The sequence below is a fragment of the Diabrotica undecimpunctata genome, chromosome 1 (assembly GCF_040954645.1).
Source record: "Diabrotica undecimpunctata isolate CICGRU chromosome 1, icDiaUnde3, whole genome shotgun sequence".
Lineage (NCBI taxonomy): Eukaryota > Metazoa > Arthropoda > Insecta > Coleoptera > Chrysomelidae > Diabrotica > Diabrotica undecimpunctata.
The window spans coordinates 18,888,064-18,915,361 of record NC_092803.1 but is presented as its reverse complement, the minus strand read 5'-3'; the positions used below and the strand labels follow the sequence as shown (position 1 = coordinate 18,915,361).

General features: G+C 32.6%; 1 protein-coding gene across 3 annotated transcripts in view; it reads right to left on the bottom strand.

Annotated features, from left to right (window-relative positions):
- Positions 1–18,282, bottom strand: part of LOC140445603 (facilitated trehalose transporter Tret1-like) — a 96,192-nt gene extending 77,910 nt beyond the window's left edge. Inside the window, exon 1 of one of the 3 annotated variants that reach the window (XM_072537799.1) lies at positions 18,125–18,282. The gene's annotated coding sequence lies outside the window, so the exon portion shown is untranslated. Of the gene's footprint in view, positions 1–3,038; positions 3,129–10,049; positions 10,147–18,124 lie in introns of those variants that run through there. The other 2 variants (XM_072537808.1, XM_072537816.1) reach the window with 2 other exon arrangements.
- Positions 18,283–27,298: the final 9,016 nt, after the last annotated feature.

Sequence of the window (27,298 nt, the reverse complement as noted above, 5' to 3'; positions counted from 1 at the left end):
ATATATATATATATACATATATATATTTATTATTTAGTTTACAAGTAACATGTCAAAATATGTATTATTGCGATGCAAAAACGCGGAGCGGTGGACAGGGTCCAATGACATAATTTATGGCAGATATTAAAAGAAGTAGGCGTTCCACAACATTTAATTTCGCTTATAACTGAGCTACACGAATACACTTTCCAATCTCGATATCCCTACCAAACGTCTCCAGAAATTTATTTCTGTTGCCTCATATTTTTTCTCTCTTGTATCGTTCCTTTATCACTGCTGTAGGTGAATGAAATTTTAATAATCGTGTTATATATCCTATGTTTGTTGCTATTGATGTATCGTCTACATTCCCTTCTTTTGTGATAATACCCAGGTACTTATATGTGTCGCAATATCTGATAGTTTCTTCATCTTCCAATGTGAAAGGTCTTGTTATCCCCACTGACATACATACATTCTGTCTTCTTTATGTTTATTTCAAGTCCCCATTTTTTAAATTTCTCGATTAATTTCCTTGTCATATATTCAATACCTTCATACTCTTTTGCTATTACTATTTGGTCACCTGCAAATAATAATGTGTATACAATGTGTAAAAGCCAAATGGAATAAATTCATTATTTAGGTTACTGTACATATTTATAAAAAATCCCGAAACATGTCAAATTTAAATTATAACTTGACATTCTTTAACGTGAAAATGCAACCCCTACCTTCAACCCCTTTAGAATGACAGGTACAACCCCCAATTTTTAAAATAGGAAGTATAGGCTTGTGATATATCGTTTGAAAGGTCTTTTCATTCTCCATTCAAAAATGTTGTCGCTTTCAAGTTTATTAAGATTAAATAAGATAAAATAAATTAAAATAATGTGGTTACCGAAATTCGCTAAAATATACTCAAAACTTATTTCCCGTTTAGGTCTTGATAATGAGAAAGTGAACAAAAACCATAGCAATGTGGTTTTTAGATGGTAACCATTAAAAAACTTTAAAGAATTTCCGTGGCAACGTTATTTTAACACGCATTAGTAAATTGTTTTATTTAAGTTGTCAGTATTTTAATTTAAGTAAAAAGTTCGTTCAATTCAATTCTGAAAAATGGTTAGATTAACGGAAATGCATAAAATAACAGTTTTACAAATGATTGGTTACGGAGATAACACCCGAACACAACAGGAAGTAACTCGCCTATTTCATGAGAAATTTCCTAATTTACCGCCTATATCCCAAGGAACAATAAGTAAAATAGAGAAGCAGTTTCGCGAGTTTGGTCATGTAAGGCAGATAAAAAAAGCAGCTGCCAATGCACTGAGTGATGAACTCAAATTAGATGTGTTGCTTGAGTTTCAGGAAAATCCACATACATCGAGTAGACAGGCATCCACTACATTTAATGCTAGCCATACATCGATAGTAAACATATTAAAAGAAAATAAATTGCATCCCTATAAGATGATACCTACTCAAGAGCTCATGGAAGACGATTTTGATAGGAAAACTTTTTTTTGTGAGCAAATGATGGACATGTTGGATAACAATATTATCCAATTAGAAGACGTTATGTTTTCTGATGAGTGTACTTTTTCACTTAACGGTCATGCTAATCGGCAAAATTGCCGCTACTGGGCCACGGAAAATCCTCACTGGATGAGAGAAGAACACACTCAATACCCTCAAAAGGTTAATGTTTGGGCAGGGATTGTAGGAAACAATATCATTGGTCCCTTTTTCATTGAGTGCAACTTGAATGGCAACAATTATTTGGCACTATTTCAAAATGATGTCATTCCAACGATGTTAAATTTATATCCTGATCCAGGAAACCCTCAAGTTACAGCGAATACGATATGGTTTCAGCAGGATGGAGCACCACCACATTACCAACGTAATGTCCGGCAGTACCTCGATACAATATTTCCCAATCGGTGGATAGGTCGATCACGCCTGTTATGTTAAATAATGTTAGAAGACAGTTTTATTTGAGATTAGGATGTTGCCAAGACGTTCGCGGTGAACATTTTGAACATCTACTTCATTAACATTCATAGTTCTTTTTCGTGTTCTACATTTTATTACGTTTTGCATTACATTTTAGTTTTTGATTGTATTGTAGCGAATTTCGGTAACCACATGATTTTAATTTATTTTATCTTAATTAATCTTAATAAACTTAAAAGCGACAACATTTTTGAATAGAGAATGAAAAGACCTTTCAAACGATATATCACAAGCCTATACTTCCTATTTTAAAAATTGGGGGTTGTACCTGTCATTCTAAGGGGGTTGAAGGTGGGGGTTGCATTTTCACGTTAAAGAATGTCAAGTTATAATTTAAATTTGACGTGTTTCGGGATCTTTTATAAATATGTACAGTAACCTAAATAATGAATTTATTCCATTTGGCTTTTACACACTGTATAGTATTTAAGTTTAAGAGTTTGTTCGAGGGAAATCTTAAATAATGTCGGTGAGAGATAACAGCTTTGTTTTTATCATTTATCATTTTTTATCAATTTTTATCATTGCCTTTACTTCTCATGCTGTACATATAGTGGACCATTGGCTGTGGAGTGTCAGCTCCACTAGTGTCTAGCGATAATCCAAAACTGTTCCCAATTCATAAAATATACTATAGCTCTGATGTAGATAAATTTTAAATCATGAATGTTATTTTGTACTCAGTATTAATGTCGTATTAATATAACGAACCGGAAGATTTTTGACATATGCTTCACTAGTGCTTAAATAAATAGTTCCCTTGCTACTTCGTTGGTAGGCTGAAGTACATTTTTATCAAAGTGTTTTTATACATATATTGAGAAAACTAAGCAAACTGCGAATAAGTTGTATGGAACGAATCCAGAAAGGGATATAAAAAAGAAACTTAAAGAGCTTAATCTTGGTGACGTTTAGAAATGTGATCTTGGATTTCAGATTTTCTAAATATTAAAAATACTATACTTCAATACTTAGATTAGTTACATATTAACTTTTACATCTTTCCCTATCCTACAAAAAAATAATTAACTAACCTCTCGTTCATTCACCGAATTATATCAATTTTGTCTTCACCACAAAAAATATTCACGTCTAAGAACTACACGCACCTCACTGCCTAATACACTAACGCTACCTGGGCTGGTTCATACTTAAAAGCCACAATCCAGTTTCTTTAAAAAATATGCAAGACGTTGATCTTGGCGTTAGGGATGTTAACCCTGTAAGTACCGTTAGAGACAGATCCGGCTCAAGTTTAAAATACCAGCAGTAAACATGTCGAATATACAAATACCGGCAAATTTAAACGAACGGGTTATTAATGCAATGTATTTCTTTATATTTCTATTTTATGGACTATATCTAGATAGCTTCGAATGCTCCTCCCCACAATAAAGTCTTAAATGCCAAAATGTCAAATTAATTTGTTTATTTGTGTTGTATTTTACATTTTAAAGTCGTATTATCTGTTGATAATACAATGTATTGGTACTAAATTGCATTTAATTGATTAAAGTTAATTTGTTTGAGTTTGTTGGAAGTGATTTTTTTATTTGTTGTAATCAGTGGTGTTCTTATTGTAAAAAGCAAGTTAAACTGGGTGATTTTATACCGACTGATATTTCTGGCCGTAACAATGGTCGAACATGATCGAACGTATAAAGAAGTTGCTGTTATATTTGATAAATCACTATCAACCATCCACTATTGTGTAAGTCATTGGAGATAAACCAGGGAGTATGTAAGAAAAAGAGGACAAGGGAGAAAACATTTAACCACAGCTGTAGATGATCGTGATCATCATCATCATTGGCTCCACAATCCAGATGATCGTGATATAACGTTGTAAACATTACGAAATAGACGTCAAACGGCAGTTTAGATCAAAAACCTGCTGCAAAATGTTAGTTGAACCGTTATAAGTGAGCGCACAGTAAGAAGCAGACTTAAAGAAGCCGGTCTCAAATCATATGTGCCAATAAAAGCTCCCAAATTTCAGAGATACCATCGTGTAGCGCGACTACCATTTGGTCGAGAATATCAAAATTGTAGTGATAACCAGTGAAGTTAAATTCTCTTTACAGACCAGAGCCATTTTTGTGTAAATTGCATGGACGGTAAAGAAAGGTTGTATAGACGCCAAGGAGACCAAAATGCACCTTTCAATTTTTCTACGGCCATACCTTGCGGTGAAGATTCAATTATGGTGTGGGACAGTATATGTTTGGGGGCCCAAACAGAGTTAGTGGTGAATTTGCGACACAATTGGTATCATTTGGCATAATTAGTACCGCTTCTTTGATTGTTTGTTTCTGGTTACCCATATTAAAATAGGAAGTTGATAAAAGGAAAATACCACTATTGAAAAGTCAGTAATTTATTTTAAACTTTAATTGTGGCTTCTTTCCATTAAAACAGTAATTACTATAAGATGCCGCAAAAAAATTGCTTCAGAACAATATTATTATTATATATATTTTAGGATCCAGTGAAGTTCTGACCAAAATTTTTTACAACATTATTAGAGCATATGTTTAAGAACGCAAATCTGAGTGAAAAAGGAATTAATGTCAATGGAGAAATGCTTAGTCATTTAAGGTTTGCTGATGATATTGTCCTTTTTGCTGACAGAATCGATGATGCAGTATCGCAACTGGATAAACTATACCTAGCCTCCCTACAAGTAGGATTAAAAATCAACCACACAAAAACACAAATCATGACAAATCTTGTGTTAAGCGAAAAGATTTCAGTAAATGGCATGCATATTGAAGAAACCACCTCATATAAGTACTTAGGACATGAGATACACATAGGAAGAGATAATCAAACGTGCGAACTAAGCCTCCGCATAGGACTCACTTGGGTGGCATTCGGCAAGCTAAGCTATGTTCTTAAATCAGAACTGCCTATGTGTCTTAGAAGAAAAGTCTTTAATCAGTGCGTGTTGCCAGTACTTACATATGGTGCAGAGACATTAACACTAACCAAGAAAGTAAGAAATACAATTTGTGTTACCCAAAGAGCCATGGAACGATCGATGTTAGGCATTTCTCATAGGGATCGGATCACGAACAAGGAAATAAGACGGAGAACAGGAGTGACAGATGCCATAGAAAGAATTATGACCCTTAAGTGGAACTGGGCGGGGCACATAGCTAGAATGTCGGATAACAGATGGACACATCGAATACTACAGTGGAGACCGAGACAAGAAGCACATCGAAGTAGAGGTCGTCCACCAACAAGATGGTCTGATGACATAAAACGGATCGACAAAAATTGGATGCAAACAGCACAAAACAGAAATACATGGAAAATACTGAGGGAGACCTATATGCAGCAGTGGATAGATCCGGGTTAAATGATGATGATCAAAATTGTAGTGATAACCAGTGTAGTTAAATTCTCTTTACAGACCAGAGCCATTTTTGTGTAAATTGCATGAACGGTAGAGAAAGGTTGTATCGACGCCAAGGAGACCAAAATGCACCTTTCAATTTTTCTACGACCATACCTTGCGGTGAAGATTCAATTATGGTGTGGGACAGTATATGTTTGGGGGCCCAAACAGAGTTAGTGGTGAATTTGCGACACAATTGGTCTCATTTGGCATAATTAGTACCGCTTCTTTGATTTTTGGTTTCTGGTTACCCATATTAAAATAGGAAGTTGATAAAAGGAAAATACCACTATTGAAAAGTCAGTAATTTATTTTAAACTTTAATTGTGGCTTCTTTCCATTAACACAGTAATTACACAGTAATAAGTTGCCATAAAAAATAGCTTCAGAACATTATTATTATTATATATATTTTAGGATCTAGTGAAGTTCTATGGCCAAATTCTGGAGTAACAATTATTATTCGTGAGATGATACAACAAGAAATAGAAATGGCATAGTGATATTAGTAAAAAGGGAAATAGTTATCACGACATACTTGATTATAAGTATTTTTAAAGCTTACACATTAAAATAAATCTTTATATATTTTAAAAATGAAAAGAGATAAGTATAGGAAACCCCAATGCAGTTTATAAGCATTTTATAAGTAAATTTGGCCACATGACAGATTAATAAAATAGTGTTGTTCCATTTAAAATAAGTACGTCATTACATCTTGAATATGCTAATGGGACAATCTTATATTTTCAAAATCCTGTAAATACTTAAATTTGTTATAAGATATATCTGTTTAAATAGGACATATAATCTTTTATTAAAGATCAAATTTGTCGCCATTTTTTTTACTTACTGACCATGGTGATAAGCAAATATATTCTTTAAATGGGGAAAACAAAGGTAACATATTTTCAGATAAATTTTATTGATTGTCAGTCTAAGGGAAAAATAGTAATAACATAATGCAAGGACAGTAAATACTTACCAGTTTTGCGAATTATTTATTCATAATTATGCAAAACTATAAATTTAATAACCAAAACACTGTCAACTTAATTTTGACTATCCAAATATTAAAAACATGTCAAAATTTATTATCACTCATTTAGAAAAACCACAATTCTCAAGAATCCAAACATATGCATACATTAGTTTTTCCCGTTATTTAATATTAATAAACTATCAATGCTATTATTATATCATTGTTTTTAATACACACATAATCAGTTTAACCATAAAAAATGATAGGTATTGTTGTTTGATACAATAAGTTTATAATCTTTGCCTTGACTTTGCTACATGTTACGCAAATCAGGTTATTTTTGTGACTTCAGACTTTACTTTGGCAATTTAAATATTTAAGGTCAGTAACTTTTGAAATTAAGCTATAATAGGTTTAATAATTTCCGTTCTTCTTCTTCCACTTTATTTACAACTGGCAACATTACCTTTTTTACCTCAATTCCTTATTAGTTAATTGATTGATATCACTCCATTTCATCTGATATTTCTACTCGCATATCCTTCTGATTATATTGACTTCTTTCCATAAAGTTCCTCTAGTTTTTATTATTTTTATTTTATCTAGATTTTATTATAGTAGTTTCATTATTACTTGACATTGTCGAAGCTCCATTGAAGCAAACAGTTCAATGTTCTTCTACGAAGTATCCATTTTTTCCAAATAATCATTTATGGTATTAAAAACTGTTTTGACAAAAGTGAGCAATGACTGTCCTTTCCATCCATCCATCATAGAGCTCTGGCCTCCCTCATCAAACCTCTCCATCTGTTACAATCTGTAGCCGTTCTTCTATACGATCGATTGTCAAGGAGATTTTTGTCGTCCTCATTCACATCATCCTCCCATCGCTTTCTCGGTTTTCCAATAGGTGTCTTCCTCTGCAATCTTACATTCAACAGTCTTTTTGGAAGCCTGTTTTATTTCATCCTAAATACATGGCCTGCCCGTTGAAGATGCTGTAGCCGGACATACTGATATAAATGCAGTTCTTTATATACATTGTATACCGTAAAGTGAGTACTTTGTGACACAAATCCTTACTTTGTGGCAGTGGCCTCTAAAATTAAACTTATTATTTTTATCGAGCGATTAGAAATAGTAGAATAATTAAAATGTTGTATTTCAATAGTGGACTATGCTCGCTATCTAAGGGATAATAAGAAAAGTTTTTAGAGCAATTTTGCTCGTCACACCCCAGCTGATTTGATTATCGTCAAAATAGGTGATTTTAGTTTTAGACTTTAGTTTGTTTAGAAGAAATTTTAGAAAATTGTTCTCAATTCCTCAATTCAATATTAAAATGTTATCTTTTAAAAATTTTTTTAAATAAAAGAAAGATTGGTAGTCGCAACTACGTAAATATTCTCAAGAGAAGTTAGCAGAAGCTATTGACGACAAGACGACATGTTGAAAATAACTAATACGCTAATAACCCTATAATAATAAGTGGTTGAAGCAAAATAAATAAAAAAAAGCATCCTATGTAGCATATTTGGAGGATAAGAGTTCTCAATTAAAATAGTTTTCAACAATTGAATATCTTTCTGTAAATAATATGGATAAGAAAGCCTTAAAACACGTTCTTTTAATCCCGTTATAAGGTTCATTTTCATCCTGTTTGGGTGATGTGAGTAATAGCTTATAAATCTATTGCTACACATAAGTTTTATGATCCATCTGGTTTTTAATACATTATTTGTAGTTCTTACAATTCTTATGTCAAGGAATGGTGCAGAATCTTCCACCTCTTTCTAAACTGTGAATTGTATATGTTAATACCGATTGTTAAAAATGTTAACAATTTCATGAATTTTCTCTCTAGGAAGTGCCAAAGCTAAATCATTCACATACCTTTAAATAAATGTAATGAAAATAGTGCAATTGTTGATACAGTCAATAATAACACCATCCATGACATAGCTACTTAGAATGGGTGAAAGACTAGACCTCATAGGGCTACCGACAATTTGTTTATAAAAGACACAATTAAATATAAAAATATTAGAATCAGAAAAAAAGTGTTTTGAAATGTAACAAGTCACTAGTAGTATGTTGTGAAATCTCATTTCAATGCTTTTCAACAGTGCTTACGATTAAATCTAAAGGTAAATTGGTAAACAGAGATGTTACATCAAAACTAACTAAATCATAGTTTTTGGCAATCGAAAACTATTGATAAAAGAACTAGTCAAATGAATCTTTAATATAAGCATTAGTTAGATCTCAGTGAGGAGTTGTGCTATTGGTCCATTAAGAGGGCATAAAGATGAAACTACTGATCTCATAGACAAAGTTGGTTTATGTATTTTAGGTAGAGCATAAAAACGTGGAGTAATAGAATTATATATTTTGAGCTCTCTTGCTTTTTTATTATCAACAAACTTCTTCTTGTGTAATTCAGATATTAGGCAATTTGCTTTTTGTTGCTACGTACAAACAGGACTCCTTCTAAGAGTAGTGTAATACTTGTATCACTTAAGAGTTCTCCAGTTATTTGTAGGTAATCCTCTTTCCACATTAAAACAGTTACATTATTTTTGTCACTTTTGGCAATGTAAACTCCAGGATGGTTCTTAAGGAAAAGTTTGGTTTTTAAATAGTATTTATTTAAAAAATGATTTTTGAGTTCTTTGTGTAATAAGTTGGTAATAACATTTGTACATTTAGATCTAACAAAATCCTTTTATGTATGTAATAGATCACTTAATGATGGATGCGTGTGTCTGTATGTGTGTTTTAGGGATGGCGGTTGCTGGCAAAACCGGTTTTCGGTTATACCGCTTTTTTTACCTAAGCTTTTACCTGGTTATTCCAAAAACCGGTGTTTGTTTTTTTTTAATTAATAGCCAATACCCAATAGGTTACTTTACTTTGCGATACTCCATTCGAATCAATATCAATATTATTGATATCGATACTATCGAAATAATATATCGAGTGTTTTTCATTGAGGAAAATCTTTTAATATATGTTGGTCGGTTAAACGGCTTCTCATATCTAACGAAGGAAAAAGATTTCCACTTTCCGCAAAGTAGCTCTTGACTTCTGAGCGTAAATTGGATGTGGCGGTAACTTATCCGGTTTTTCACCGGTTATTACTTTAAAAAGAAAAACCGGTTATAACCGGGACAAAAAAATAACCGCAAAAACCGGTTATTGCGGGGTAAAAAAACCAGTTTTAGGTTATAACCGGCAGTTTTTGTAATTGGTGGTTATAACCACCCTCAGTGTGTTTGTATATGTATGTATATATATATATGTATGTATGTATGTATGTATGTATGTATGTATGTATTTATGTATGTATGTATGTATGTATGTATGTATGAATGTATGTATGTATGTATGTATGTATGTATGTATGTATGTATGTATGTATGTATGTATGTATGTGTTTATGTATGTATGTACGTATGTATGTATGTATGTATGTATGTGTGTGTGCGTGTGTGTGCATCGCATTATAATTTGCAATTTTCTTTTACTTAGAAGTTGTCAAATAAATAATATATCTTTCTGTCAAAAGAACAGAAAAGGGTTAAAACTTGGTAATTACATAATACAAGAGCATATTATTTAATAATATAACATAGACCAAAACATTATTTAATGCCTTACGTGTAAAACATGCATCTTCAATTTTTTCACGAACACTTTAAACACAGGACATCAACTTACACAATATTTTTCACTGAACTTTTACTTGCTAATAAATAGAAAGGGAATAATGATAAAAGGACACGCATCATTTTTTAAAAATAGTTTAAAATTAATTCCGCGTAGACCTTATTTGCATAATGATAAGACTAAAGTTTGATTAGCTAAATAAATAAATATTCAGGGTAAGGCAACTATAAGTATTTTTACATATTTATTAACAAAACGATAGACATAATAGTAACCGAACCCAACGTTTTCTCAATCAATAATAGTAAGACTGTAATGCTTACGATTTTTAAATGTAAAGAAGATTTATTAGTAATTAAAGTAAATAATGTTATTTCTTACTAATAACCTGCTTGTCAATAGTAAAGGACTTTGTTATTATTCAAATAAAATACTTGGCATACAAACTTTTTCTACTACATTTAGATTTAATCCAACCCCAAAATATCTTAGTGTAATGATAGATTGCACTTTAAAATACAAGCAACACGTATATAAAACTGCAGCTAAAGTAAAAACCCGCAATAACATCATTTACAAGCTTACAAACAGTTCTTGGGGAACCACCTCAGGCACAATCCGGGCAAGCGCTCTGGTATGACTAAATATTCACCACCTTAACGTCCTTTATGCACAATTAAATCAAATCAATCATGATATATAATACAGAAACCATAAAGAGCATGCCAACTTAATGCCTTTCGGTTTTAAACAACATTACACTATTCAAAATAGGACTTAGCGGCCCTTAAAACACAATACCAGAAATGTCAAACATCGATTAGCTAAACCAGCGCCACTTGCGGCTGAAATCTCAAAATCGATTATACAGGGTCAGTCGGAACAACGAAATGAACCAAAATTGTGTGTGTGTTTTTTTTAAATAGAATACTCTCTATATAAAAGAATTTTTACAATATGAAGTATTTGTATAAGGTTTTATAGGTCTTTTATAGGTAAAGTTAATTATTTTTGAAATATTTACACTTTTATTGAGAAAAATGGTAATATTTTAAGAGCTGTCATCTTTTAAAGGCATTAAAAATGTAAAGGACGTGTCAAAGTTTTTTTATCCTAGTCTAATTTGTAAATAATTTCTTATCTTTAAATCAGAGAATCTATCAGAGAATTGACCCCCTAAAAATCATACAAACAAGCTGAATTTTGACGAGAATATTAATTTTGGGACCCCAAAAAAGTTGAAAAAACGTTTACCACTTTTACCCTCGGGCTTCCCCCTAAAACTCTCTTCCTAGAGGGGTAAAAACTCAAAAAAATCAATTTACCAAAAACCTAAACACCGTAAAAAAATGTTTCAAATAGAAAATGTAGCTGAGACAAATTTGAACAAAAATATTAATTAGCACTTTTTCCGTGGAATAAACCGTTGTCTCAGAAACAAGGCTTGAAGCGACCAGTGATTTTGAATGTCACTTGCGAAATCAATGTTAAATATGTTAAATAAAATGTGTATCAAGTCGACGGTAAAAATTCGATATCTTTTGATCAGAGTATCCTATCGACATAAATCATAATGCGTTTTAAAGGTGAAGAGTGCAGCTTTCTTATGCAATTTTTGTATTTTGGCACAAATGAAGTCAGTTTCTATAAATCTGTTCAATAAATGAACGTTGCGCGATTTTTGATATTTTTTACAATTCTTGTGAGATCAATAAAATTTATCACTTTAATTTGACCAGTTATGATGAAATTTTGATTTTTAGAGACCAGTCTTTAAAATCTAACATAAAATTTAAATTTTAAGTTGTGGCAGCAAATGTGACATATGACTGCATACTTGGATGCAGTGAAGTTAAATGGCCCAATTTAGGACAGTGCGAAATAGAAAACCACACAATATACTACTGTGGAGATACTACGACAAGAAACAAAAACGGAGTGGCTATAATAGTAAATAAATAAGTTAACGAATGTGTACTTAGTTTTATAGGAATATCAGATAGAGTTGCAGTACTCAAAATTAATGCTAAACCAGTTAACTTGAACATTATTCAAGCATATGCCCCAACTTCGGAAAGCTCAGAACAGGAAATAGAAATATTCTATGAACAATTGAAAGAATTTCTAAAACATACCAAAAAACAAGAAGTGAATATCCTGCTAGGAGATTTCAACGCCAAAGTAGGCAAAGGATGTATTAGCAATACTGTGGGACACTTTGGACTGGGAACGCGAAATGATAGAGGAGACCGCCTTGTTCAGTTCTGCCAGGAAACAGATAGTGCAATAATGAACACCTTTTTCCAATTACCACCTCGAAGACTCTACACCTGAAAATCTCCAGCTGACTGTCTAAAAAAAAATGATTAGAAACCAGATTAACTACATCATCATCAACAAACGATTTCAGAATTTAGTAAAATCCGCAAAAACATATCCGGAAGCCGATGTTCCATCAGACCATAATCTTTTACTAGGACGTTTCAAACTCGACATGAAAAAAGTCCATAAAAGAAAAGCACAAAAACCCGGAAAAATCCAGAAGTTGAAAGATAAAACCACAAGAGAAGAAGTCAAAGAGGAGATCAACAACAAAATAAACAGCATGGTAATCTCAGATATTAATTAAGAAAACATAAGTGTGGATGATATGTGAAATAAAATCAAAAATATCAGTAATTCAGTGGTAAATAATAAGCTTAAACCAGAAAACAATATAAAGAAACAGCCATGGATGAGACAAGAAATATTAGAGCTAATGGAAGGACGAAAAAAACACAGAAATAAGAATGAGGAAAGGTACAAAGAAATAAACAAAATTATTAAGAAAAAGATTAAAGAAGCAAAAGAATCATGGCTACAACATCAATGCATAGAAGTAGAATCCCTAGAACAGAAGCATGACACTTTTAACCTACATAAAAAGATCAAAAACTTAACGGGAGGAAACGGATCACGAAGTCATAACTTAATGAGAGAATACTTGAGAGATGAAGGCAATACATGGAAGAATTATTCAAGGAAGAGCAAGAGACAGAAGTCAGTGTTTTTGGATGTTAAGGACCAGAAATAACGCTCAGTGAAGTAACATATGCAATAAAAAGACTAAAACCAACAAAGCACCTGGACCTGATAACATACAAGCTGAAATATTGAAACTATTTGAAAACATCCAACTCAAACTCCTAACGAGTCTACTGAACAAAACCTATGAAACTGCAGAATTTTCTCCAGATCGGCTAGTTTCCACCTTCATCCCTCTACCCAAAAAGCAAATGCCACCAGATGCTCTGATTACAGAATTATAAGCTTAATGAGCCATGCACTCAAAATCCTTCATTCTGTTATTCACTCTCGCATATATAGAAAACTTGAAGAAAACATTAGCAGTGTTTAGTTTGGGTTTAGAAGTGTATTGGGAACGCTAGAGGCTCTATTTTCCATACAAGGATTGGTTTAAAGAGCTCGAGACGTAAATTGCGAAGTCTACGCATGCTTTATAGACTTTGAAAAATCATTTGACAATGTGCAACATCAAAAATTATTTCAGATACTGAAAGAATCTAGTATTGATGACAAATATTTACGCCTAATTAAAAATTTATACTTACAGCAAAGGGCAACTGTACGAGTAGACAACGAAACCTCACAAGAATTCAGGATAAAACGGGGAGTACGTCAGGGCTGCATTTTATCACTGACGTTGTTCAATACTTACTAGGAAACGCTATTCATGGAAGCTATTGATGGTTTAAGAGAAGGTATACAAATCAATGGTGAAATCATAAACAATTAAAGATATGCGGACGATACGGTTTTGATTGCTGATAATACGGAGGATCTGCAAATATTAATAGACCGTGTAGTGGAAGCCTGTGACAGATGCGGTATGAAATTAAACTGTAAGAAGACCAAAATTCTTGTAGTAAGTAAAAACGACGTAATATAGCACCAATTCACAGCTAATAATTTAGCCTTGAAAATAATCGACAAAATTACATACCTTGGATGCAGCCTAAATAAGGAATGGGACCACTCACAGGAAATAAGATGTCGTATAGAAAAGGCGACAGCTGTCTTCAATCGCCTCAGGAAGATTTTATGTAATATGCACCTGAACATTGATATAAGAACACGACTCTTGAGATGCTATGTATTTTCTACCCTTTTATATCTGGACCCTGACGGAGGCAACATCCAAACGATTAGAAGCCTTCGAAATGTGGTGCTACCGCCGCATGCTCAGAATTTCCTATTTCCATCATGTTACAAACAACACCGTGATTCAACGTATGAATAAAGATCTGGAAATTATGCGTATCGTGAAAATCAGAAAGATGACATACTTAGGGCATGTGATGCGCAATGAGAAGTTTCAATTAATTCAACTAATTTTACAAGGCAAGATAGAAGGCAAAAGATCTCAAGGGCGCAGAAGGACATCGTGGTTGAAGAACATCAGACAGTGGGCAGGAATGACTACCATACATTTATTTAGAGCAGCTGTCAACAAAGTTGAATGGACCAACGTGATTGCCAACATCCACAAAGGGTAGGCATCAAAAGAAGAAGAACAAATACGAGGCATTTGAAATATGACTAAAAAACGCAGAATTTAAACTTTTATATTACAAATGATCGCACGTCAAGGGAAATCTCTATAAGAAGATAGTTTTGAGTGTAATTTGTAGCAGAAGATAGGTCTTTTTGATAAAACGTACTAGTGTAATTGAAAAAGAGCAGTTTTAATTGTTTTAGATCGTTTGTAATGTTAAAGTTTCACAGCGTTTCAGTTTCACAGCGTTTTTCAGCATATTTCAAATGCCTCACATTTGTTGCCAAACTCAAAAGTAAAATTTCACTTTATAGGTTATGAAGATTAGGCTCTAGTTATCTAAATTCTACTTCTTCTTCTTAACATGCCATACACCAAAGTGCGTAGGCGACTATCTCATTACTAGAATTCTGTTCTTGGCGGCGTGACACAGCTCGCCTGTATTGTGTATTCCTGTCCATTCTTTAATATTCCTTAACCAGGATAATTGTTTGCGGCCGGCTCCTCTCCTACCTTCGATCTTCCCTTGTACGATTAACTGTGGTATTTCATATTTTGCTCCTCTCAATATGTGCCCAAGGTAACCAATCTTGCGTTTTTTAATTAATTCAAAGAGTTCTCTTTCCACGCCGGCTCTCTTAAGGACGTCGTCGTTTCGAACTCTATCCACCCAAGGTATGCGCATCATTCTTCTCAATGACTACATTTCAAATGCTTCAAGTTTGTTGATAGATGTTTTTTTCAAAGTTCACGTTTCCATGCCATAAATCAAGATGTACCATATGTAGCACTTGACCATTCTGTAGCGTATTTCTAAATTTAGGGTTTCATTACATAGGAGCTTGTCTTGCCATTTGTATTCGGGTTTTTATCTCTTGTTGTGGATCCGCTTGGTCATTGATTGTAGTTCCAAGGTATTTAAAAGTTTTCACGCGTTTTATGCGATCGTCACCTATGCATATTATCGAGTTTTCTGGAGGGTTTCTGCTAATGACCATTTATTTCGTTTTCAAAATGTTGATTTTGAGGCCATATTTTTTACCTATGCTATTCACCCTATCAAGTAATAACTGCTGATCTTCCAAATTATCAGTTATAATCACTGTGTCGTCCGCATAGCGTAGGTTGCTAATTGGTATGCCGTTCACCTTAATGCCTAATTCCGTGTCTTTTAATGCTTCCGCAAATATATTTTCAACATGTAAATTAAAAAGCATCGGAGAGAGTATGCAGCCTTGGCGGACACCTTTCCGGATTTCAAATTCATCCGTAAATTGGTCTTGATCAATCCTCACCTTTGCCATTTGGTTCCAGTATAGATTCTGAATAATTCTGATCTCCTTCTGGTCAATGTTGGCCTTATGTAGTATTCCAAATTCTACAGTGGCCGGTTAATACAAGGGGCAAATTGTATTGATCTCATAAAAATCATAAAAATTGGCAAAAATTGGCAATAAACTTAAAATAATTTTGTTCAATTTAAAACACTATTTTACATTAATAACAAAAAGTTTGTTATTATTGTTGTGTTGTTCGCAAAAATCATCTAAATGGACTCAAAGAAGAAAAAAACGTTATCGCTAATATATGTCATAAAACAAAATTTAAAAAAAATTTAATTAAAAGTTTTTGTCTAAAAACGAAAAAAAAAACATAAAAATCTGAGTGTGCGGTTAATTTTGCACTTCAGTGTATATATTTGAAATCTATTAGAAAATTAAATATAATTTATAATTGTAATTAATTTCAATACAATTAACAAACAAAAATTATTGAGTTGTTTAATTCATATATCTGGATAATTTTAATTACATACGCTAAATTATTAATTAGATTTTATTATATCTCAGGGTTAATATTTGAGTTCAGAAATACCTTTATCTTTGTTTAGCGTACAATAACAACAGGATTAGAAGGAGTAGACGGAGTAGAAGGAAGTTCAAATATGTTTAATACAATTAAATATAATGTTATAACACATTGGAAAATTATTTCACGTAGAAAATTAAATTAATTAGACATATCATTGTTACACTATTATGATAAATTGAACTGTGCAGCCTAAAATACACTAACTTTTAAAACATATGTTATGCAGAACATTAACAAATAAAATTAATAAAAAAGACTTTTGTTTTATTGTTCTCTTGTAAATTTTATTCTCGATAAACCGAAAAGTGTCCCTGAAGTTATTTTGTCAAATTCTCTAGCTAAACTCCTTTTTTTTTGTTATTTTTGCACGGAAATCTAGATCTAACGTCCTAACTAACCTTCCTATCTCTGTTGGCTGGCAAAAATCTCTTAGTCTAATATTCTCCCAATGAATAATAACTTATCTGTACTTAAAAATATTGCAAAACTCAACTACAGCAACTTTTTCCAATCAGTATGCATAGATCAGAACTGCTACCATTTTCAACTCTTATTAAGAAATTATTTTTACACTATTTAACTATACCGGCACTGGTTTACTTGTAAGATTTGGATGTTCTTCCTTCTAACGTCAGCAACAGAGAACCACCTTCTACCAAAATTCACCTAGTATTCAAAATCTCCTTCCACACTCTGTTTTTAACTAATTATCTTTTACTTCTCAATTTCTCAAGAAATCACTCAACTTTATTATTTTTTATTTTCGATAAACAAAATAATAGTGGACCTCAATAATTAGCTTTCTATAAATTTCCAGAGGTATAAAAAACCCATGCCAAGGACAAGAAACACCGTTAATCGCTTATGTTTTTTTTATTCTAATCATGAGGAAACAAATAAAAGGTTTTTTTCATCAATTTTAGTAACGAAACAAATTGTTGATTTTACATATATATTAAATCTAATACTACATAATAGTCTAAATTCAAACATTCACCATATGAGTTCATATTAAATTCATATCACTTTTAACACACATAAAAAAGCCATATTAGTTTCTCTATTCTTATCTACATGTGGAAATAACATTTTTTATAAATTTGGCTTATTCTTCCGTTACTTTGTCTTTGTTATTTTTCTATATTTTCGGATCATAACAATATATACTTTACTATGACCTCTGTCTAATCTATGTGAACACTCACACACAAACACACACACATATATACACATATACATACATACAAAACATTATTATATAAAATAGAGGATGAAATTCTAGAACACCATTCTCTAAAAAATATTAAAACTTTTAAAATTTGGTGATTAAAGATTAAATTTGTCGATAGGCTAACAAATAGGAAAGTGTCACGCCGAATAAGAAAATGACCTGAGGTTATAAATATAATATAAAAAGAAGAAAGGTTGAATATTTCGAATTAAAAGAAAACAACATTTTATATTTTTTCCGAATGAGGAAAAAATCCGGTCGTATAAAATTGTAATGGATGCGTAATTTGAAAGAATTTGTTTCACAAATGAGTTCTTTAAAGCAACAATACTGTTAAGATACTCTAGATAACCATTCAATGCAGATAAATCATTTTTATCGATTTTACCAACTATAAAAATAACCTACCAATTTTTGTTTTAACTGGAAATCAAGTTCTCACTTCAGTCACGATGTTTAAACTCACTAGTTGCGACCACTATACTTAATTATTATAATGAAAAAAAAAACCACTGGATTGTTCATCCCAAGTCATTCGTCACATGTGTTATACAACACTATTAAAAATTGCAGAGAAACTTTTCTGCGATCTTAAAAAACCCACGAGACAAGGACACCAGCTATCGAATTCGAGCAGGACTGAGTGTGTCCTTGAGGTTTCCATGTACGCTGAATAGTTATTACACGCTAGAAAAAAATCTTTAATGTTTGGTCCTATGAAACTTCAGCTAATGATAATAGTATGTTATTATGCTACAGGTGGTGTATGTCGTATACAGAGTGAGTCGAATATCAATTAAAAAATTAAAAAGCTGCTGGGCATATCTAAATAAGGTATAGAAGCTGTATTCTTATGTATTCCGATGATGTATCCTTGATTAAAGAGCGAAAAGTGAATTTTTGAAAATGTTTTAAAAATGTAGTGGATTTGGAAGTAAAACCCGATTTCTACCAGTTAGATGAAAAAGCAGGGTTTCGATCAGGCCACGAAACAAATGACCATCTGCAGTGCCTTAAAACTGTAGTCGAAAAGTCTATCTATTATAATATATATTCCTTGTTCGTATTTTTGTTGACTTCCACAAAGATTTTGATACCGTGGAAACAGTCGTTAGCTTAAAAGCACTATCAGAAAGCAGATTAGACCACATATATGCAAATATTATTCAAAATATTTCAATAAACCTTCATTGCATGACTGAGAAGATAAAACGACGCGTGGCACTTGGGCAGTGCCCACAGAAGTGAATACTTCTTATAGCGCATTATTACTATACAGGGTGAGTCATGAGGAACTTTACATACTTCTACCATATGTAGAGTCCCTCAGGGAGCATATCATGTGGCCACTAAAAATGTCAACTCCTCTTCTTTATTAATTAACAGGGTGATTTGTGTAATTGGCCATTTATTTCATTTTACTGTAGTGTTTATACGGCTCATTTGATTTTTTAAATTTTTGCATGATACAGTACACTACTATCAAGCATTCTACTGGTATTAGCTAAACTAAAAAATTCCAGGACTGGCTTTGGAAAAATTAATTTAGGGATTCGTATTAAATATTACACCCTGTATATATTTTGTGTGATTTTCAAACTACATAAATAGCCAATGAAAACGACATATGCGACAATGTTGTTGCACTTTTATTAAATTTTTAGTGAACGATCAAATCTTACCAAAAATAGAACAACCATAATGAAGTATCAAATTATAAGGTAATTAATTTAAACAAATGTTATAAATTTCAAACATTTTAATTGAAATGATAAACTGAGTCACTGCACAACAAAAAACAGTAACTACTAACAATAACGAAGAACAATTTAAAAAAAACTAAAAATATGTACATAGTTATGATAAACCCATAAATTAGAACTGGAAAAGATACAATAATGGTAACAAAATAAAAATAATTCAAAATAGATTTTCGAAATGGAACCCTGCAGCCTGTACACATTTTTGTTGCCGAATTGTTAATTGACGTATTGAATTACGGATACTCTGGGGATCGTTTCTAATAGTATTACAACAATGTATAATTCTATCAATTAATTGTTGTCGGTTATTAATATTCACTGCGTAAACTAGTTTCTTCAATCGTCCCCAAATATGGTAATCAACGGGATTGAAATTAGGGGATCTTGAAGGCCACGAAATAGGACCTGCACGTCCTATCCACCTGTTGCCATAAACATTATTGAGATGTTGTCTCACTGCCAGTAAAAAGTGTGGGGGTGCCCCATCATGCTGAAAATACATCCCTCGGATAGCAACGTTTGCGTTGGCAAGCAAATTCGGCCAAATATTTTGTAGAAAGTTCAAATAGACCTGCCCTGTTAAAGGACCATCAAAAAAGTGAGGACCTACTAATTGGTTATTTATGACACCAATCCACACGTTAACCGAAAACCTTAACTGAGAACGACGTTCTCGAATAGCATGGGGATTTTCTTCTGCCCACACATGTGAATTTCGTGAATTATTTATCCCGTCTCTGCTAAATTGGGCTTCATCTGTAAATAGTGTCCTGTATAGCATTGGTCGATTATTGTTAATCCATCTACAAAATTCCAACCTATTGATCTCATCTCCAGCATGTAGTCGCTGAACCATTTGAATGTGATATGGGTATAGATTATTTTTTTGTAAGACTCTACTTAATTTTGATTGAGTAACATTGAGTTCTCGACTTACTTGTCTAGTGCTTATTGTAGGGTTCATAGTAACGGCGTCCATAATGTCATCTTCCTGCGCTTCATCTACATGTCGCTCTGTTGTTCCACTAGGAAAAGTGCCATTTTCTCGCAAATAATTAAAAACTGACCCAAATGTTGGATGACTGGGAGTTCGACGATTAGGAAATCTCCTGCGATATTCTCTACTAGCAGCCCTACCATTCCCATTACAGAATCCATAAACAAATATTATGTCTGCGTATTCTGTGGTCGAAAACTGATGTGGCATTTTGAACGAAAGTAACAAAAGCTCTACCAAAACTAACACAATGTACTTAACATAGATATGACAGAAGAAATATGTATTCTTGTACACATAAATAACAATTGATAATGACAATAATGACAATGGGTATAAAATATCAAGAAACGTCAAACGGTCAACGCCAACCTTCATTTTAAACTTTTTTAGATTTATTTTTATTTAGTACAGTTGGTGCAATGTATTATTATTTGACATAAAATTTTAATCATTTACAATCAACAAAAACTAACACATACAAAAGGTTTGACTTTTTAATCAATTTAATTTATTATTTATCGAAAATAATGCCCCAATACGATCTATGAGTAAAAATTTAAAATTGAAAAACAATTGATTCTATCGTAGAGATAATACAAAGTGACAGTAAAGATGTTAATTTTCTACGTATTAGATTATGTTGTAGGAACTCATTTTAATTAAAATGTTTGAAATTTATAACATTTGTTTAAATTAATACCTTATAATTTGATACTTCATTATGGTTGTTCTATTTTTGGTAAGATTTGATGGTTCACTAAAAATTTAATAAAAGTGCGACAACATTGTCGCATATGTCGTTTTCATTGGCTATTTATGTAGTTTGAAAATCACTTATTGCATTTTAAAAAAAAATTATACAGGGTGTAATATTTAATACGAATCCCTAAATTAATTTTTCCAAAGCCAGTCCTGGAATTTTTTAGTTTAGCTAATACCAGTCGAATGCTTGATAGTAGTGTACTGTATCATGCAAAAATTAAAAAAATCAAATGAGCCGTATAAACACTACAGTAAAATGAAATAAATGGTCAATTACACAAATCACCCCGTTAATTAATAAAGAAGAGGAGTTGACATTTTTTAGTGGCCACATGACATGCTCCCTGAGAGACTCTACATATGGTAGAAGTATGTAAAGTTCCTCATGACTCACCCTGTATGTGAGTTAATGACCTTGTATGTCTGTATTACTAAATTATATGATTTATATTGAAAATAATCGGAAAAAGAAGAAGGGGGCGACCTAAAGTCAGATATCTAGACGATGTGCAGGACGATTTGAGAGATTGGAGTAAGAGGATGGAGAAGATAGACACTCGGCAGGGACAGATAGAAACATTTTTTGAGACAGGCCAGGGCTCACGAAAGGCTGTAGCATCAACTGATGATGATGATTTTTCTGAAGTTTTTTTTCTTGTGGCACTTTACTCTTGTAATTAAAATATAATGGAAATTAAACACAATTGTTCAATTTAGAACTCGTTTATTTGACGTTTCGGTCTTTAACTCAAAACTGTTTTTCAAATACTTCTTTTTGCAGTGCTGTCTTCTATTCGAGGTTGACGATTACTCTGGTAAATATATTTCTATCAACCCCTATTTTAACAGCTGTAATACATTCGTTATCTTCATTATCATATTAATTATTATATATTCGTTATCTTCATCGTCACATTAATCCTTAAACAGTTTCTGTATATAATTTTCATCCAATATATTATCTTGTCTGAATTTATTTTAAAGCTATATAAAGTTTGGTCATTTGCTTTAATTTTCTTCATTATTAGATTATTAAAAGATTATTTCATAGAAAACCAACATCTCCGCTTTTCTCAGAAAGTAAGCTGGGTTGTTCGACACTAGAAACTAACTTCTTTGTTAAGAGAAAGGGTTTTTATTTAACTTCTTCGTCTTCTTCTTTTTATAGTGCCGTGCACCTATAGTGCGTTGGTGAATTATCTTAAGACCAGACGTCTGTCTTTTGCGGCATGCAAAAGATCGCCAGTGTTATTTATGCCTGTCCAGCTCTTTATGTAGACTACTGTATAAAAGACGTATCGAAATTGCCAGGGCCACTTTCATAAAGATGAGGAAATTCTTCTGCAACAGAGATATAAGCATGCCTCTCCGATTAAGAATGCTAAGGGGCTACGTATTTAACACGCTATTATACGGTGTAGAGGCCTGGACTCTCAAGCAGAACAAGTTGGTGAATGAACAAGAATGCTGAAGATAAGTTGGGTTGAAAAAGTTACAAACTTTAAAGTAATGCCAAGGATAGGAAAAGACCCAGAAATTTTGTCAACGATCAAACGAAGAAATCTCGAATATTTGGGTCACCTGATGAGAAGACACAAATACGCATTACTTCAAAATATAGTGCAATGAAAAATAGAAGGAAAACGGAATCCAGGCCGTAGAAGAATGTCATGGTTGCGTAATTTGAGAGAGTGGTTTGGCTGTACCACTAATGAACTCTTTAGGTCAGCTGTAAACAAGGTCAGGATAGCCTTGATGATTTCCAATCTCCGATAGGAGTGGCACAAGAAAAAGAAGTTCTTTATGTTGCATAGCCACGAGATTTGTTTGCGACATACTCCTCTCTTGCCTTCAATCTTTCCCTGGATGATTAGTTGAGGGATTGCGTATTTTTTTCCTCTCAGAATATGACCGAGGTATCCAATTTTTCGTATCTTGATCAAATTGAGTAGTTCTCTCTCAGCATTTGCTTTTCTTAAGACTTCCTCGTCTTTATTTAACTAACGAAGGATAATATGGACAAGGAACATATTGTAAGCTATTTCGTTGTTGTGAACAGGCATGACAAATCGCTCGTTGCTTATGGGCTATTTTTAAGACATCTAGCAAAGTGTATAGACATAGGTGGCGTAAAAGTAATTTTCTAAGAGAAATAATTAAGGAAATTTTAAACATGCTTTAAATGCTGTTTTATAGACAAGGCGAAAAGCACGGGTTCATTAGGAAAAATATTTCCATGAGATTTTTTTGCATAATAACGTTCCCAAAAAAGGAACAATTCTGAAAAAAAGAAGGCTCATGTAGTTTTTTTGTAAACTTGATCTTTTTCGAGTTATAAATAATTTTAAACTGAGAAAAACGCAAAATTACGATTTTCAAGCTCAAAATCACAGGTAAAAACATTATTTTTGAATTTACCGTATTATTAAGGAAATACCATAAATGCAATGTTTTTTAACCGTTAATGAAACTCTTATGACAGCATGGGCGCTGGGACTGCGGCGTGTATAACAGAGAGAAACAAGGTATAGGGCACAAGTTTTTGCTGGGTTAAATTCTTATTATCAATTAAAAAACAATGATTTTATAGTTATTTATACACCAAGGGTGTTATTAGGATAATTAAATCCCTAGAGCAACAGGAAAAGCAATCCAACCAGAGAGCCTTTGGCACGAGGGATAAATGTGGCTCGATGGGTAATCACCCGGTAACACTAGTGGTACAAACAATATTTTATTTTTCACTTCACATAAAATCTTCTTCACGTGCCATAGCAGTGTCCATTCACGAATGTTTTTTAATCAAGAAATCTGTTTTCTTCCTAAGCCTCTACGGCCTTCTATTTTGTCTTTAAGGATCAGTTGTAATAACCTATATTGATTTTCAGTCACTGTATTTCCCAGAAAAGACATTTTTCGGTCTACTTAGTACTTCCTCATTAGTTTTTCTTGCTGTCCAAGGTATCTTCAGCATCCGTCTATGAATCCACATTTCCAATATTTCAATTCTGTTAATACTTCACATAATATAAAAATCAAAATTACTTTTGACGTTTTTACTTTTTGTTTTACTGCACCTACAAAATATATACGCATATTTTGTATATACTGGTGTTACCGGAGGATTATACCCATCGAGCAGCATCCATCCCTCGGACCAGAGGCACTCTGACTGGATTATATTGCTCTCCGGGCGTAATCGCCTTAAAAACACCTTTTGTACATAAATTACTATTAAACCATTGTTTTTTTAATTGATAATGAAGCGTGTACTGCAGCGCGGGCGCTCATTTATAGAATGAGAATTTAAACCAGCAAAAATCTGTGCTTTAGATCTTATTTCCTTCTTATACACGCCGCAGCCCGAGTGCCCGTCTTGTCATAAGAGATTGACGATTAAAAAACAATATTTATCCCAAAATACTTATCAGAAAATGAGAGAACAAGGTTTTTACTTGAATTTATGTTCTTGGTGAATTCAAAAATAATGTTTTTGAGCCTTGAAAATCGTAATTTTGTAGTTTTCTCTGTTTTAAATTAAATTATTTATAACTCACAACGATGAAGTTTACAGAAAAACTACAAGAGACCTATTTTGTTCAAAATGATCCAAAAAAAATTGTCCAGGCCGAAAAAATTAATTCTTATAATTTGTTAAAAAAAATGTTTAAAAAATTTGAACAACTGTTTGCCTGGGGGACCTGTTAAACATTATATTGGGGTATCTCATGAAAGTAATTATGCAAAAAAATCTCATGGGAATATTTTTCCGAACGAACTCAAGCTTTTTGCCTTATCTAATCTATTAATATTTATCCAATACCGATGATATACCCTGTATTACACACAATTGTGTTATGTATTGATTTCAGGCTCATGTCAATTTTATTTATGATGTGTTCTCATATTTCTGGAATTTGTATTTTGTTAAGATTAACTGCTTCTTCCATATTTTGTTGCTTGATGAAATATCTGTCCCAGAGTATGTTTTAATTAATCTTACGCCATTTTTCTATCTCTTATTGAGATATATTAAATATACGGGGTAGACCCATGTCGTCAAAATAGCAAGAGTCACTCTTTAAATATTATATTTATTATATTTAGTGTTATAATCAGTTTTTCATTTATTGTATAAAGGTGATAGCTCGTGTTTAGGTCTCGTAGATCCCCTAATTTTCGCTGACACAAAATTTTTTTCATAATGAGAGTTTATTTTCAGAAAACCAGTTTTCGTCTTCTAAAAACTTACAGTTTTCTTCCTTGTATTATTTTGGATTATCTGACACTCCTCTTGCAAAATTGACGCCTGTTCTCTTAACTTTTCGTTTCATTTTTAATAATCGCTAGTTGCTCCTTCAAATGAGCAACTTCAGATTCCAGAGTATCTTTTGACTAATTGCAATCAGTTTTTGAAAATCAATTTCTTAGAGATCTATACCTACTATTATTTCTAATGGAACTTTGTAAAGGTTGTCGATCCAGGCAACGTTCTGACTTCACTCTTTGATCTTCTTTCCTTGCCTGGTTTCTGCAATTATTTCGTAAATGTCCTAGTCTTTCGCAACTAAAACATCTATTGTTTTCAGTTAAATAGTTTTGTTAAAGATTTTGCTGTATGCTTAACATTTTAAATAAAATAGGTTGTTGGTTATCTGCGGTAGTGAAATCCCCATTTTCCTGATATCTTATTTCTTTTAATTTTGGGCGAGATCTGAAAATACTTTCCGCCGATTTATACTCCTGGGCTAAGACTGTAACGAAATATAATTTGCCTACCTCAGGGTAAGAACATAGGGGTAGAAAATTGGGGACAGAAACTAATGGAGGCGAAGATAGGGCAAGCAAAACAATCGTTATGTGTGCGAACGGACTCAGGGGTTAGCTGGAGAGCTGGGGTCGTGGATAAGTTGAAATAAATGGGTCGGATTGGGGTATCTACAGTATGAAATAAAGGGTCATGAATCACTTGGGACAAACAAAACAAAAGGAAACAGGAAACACCTCTAGTAATTTATAAAGAGCGCCACTTCGAGGTGCCTAATTATAACCATTACAACAGCTAGTTGTAACTAGGGAAATAATTATCAAACATAAAGAAACATATCTTTTTCAAATGGAAACTCAGGAAAGGTTACTTTAAAAAAATAAACAAAATGTTAATAAACAAAATTTAACATTTATTTTTGTGTCACCACAAACAGTTATCAAAAATACAAATGGCACAAAAAATATACTATATAAATAGTTGCAATATACAGAATAAAAAAACTTACGTGTGTCCGTTTACAAGCTCCAGGGATTGGAGATACTACAAAAACTTACAAATGTTACCGCACAGAGATTAACCTTTTTTTTTAAACAAATAAAACAAATAAATATCGAAAAAAAAATAAAGCTAGCTGTCATATGTTAACATTAAATTAAAAAAAAAAACTATTAAAATGACAGCTAAGTTAAACCATAAAATTTACAATTTATTAATTATTACAAATCCTTTTAAATTTTAATGAAAGCAATTATCAATTATCAAAAATAATGTCTATTTAATTTGGAAAAATTAATATGTCAATTGTTACCTTGATTCACAAACTTTGCCACTTAACTTTGAAAAACTTGCTATGTCAGGGATTGGAGCTGCAAGGACGAAACTCTCAACTGGAACAAAAAGGAAACCATTTCCATACGCAGGAACGAAGATCTGACGTAGATGCGGTTGGATCAAGCAGGCAAATGACAACAAAGCTGGTGGGACATCCTATATAATCATTTTCCAAAATTTCTTCAGTTCCGGTGTATTGCACAAATCTTATGATGATTACTCTGTTCTAAACTGCCATTATGCAAAGAGTATTATCACCTTAACCGGTCTTAAGACATTCACAAAAAAAATGAATCGACTCCTGATTCAAAATCACCCAAACACCTTTCTAGTCTCAAATCTCTTGCTTGACTCTTTATCGTTAGATTTTACAAATTCAACCAAAATAAATTCCCCTCGCGTTTCACAGCTAGTTTTTGCGGTCTATGAACCTAAACAAACAATCTACCCTCGAC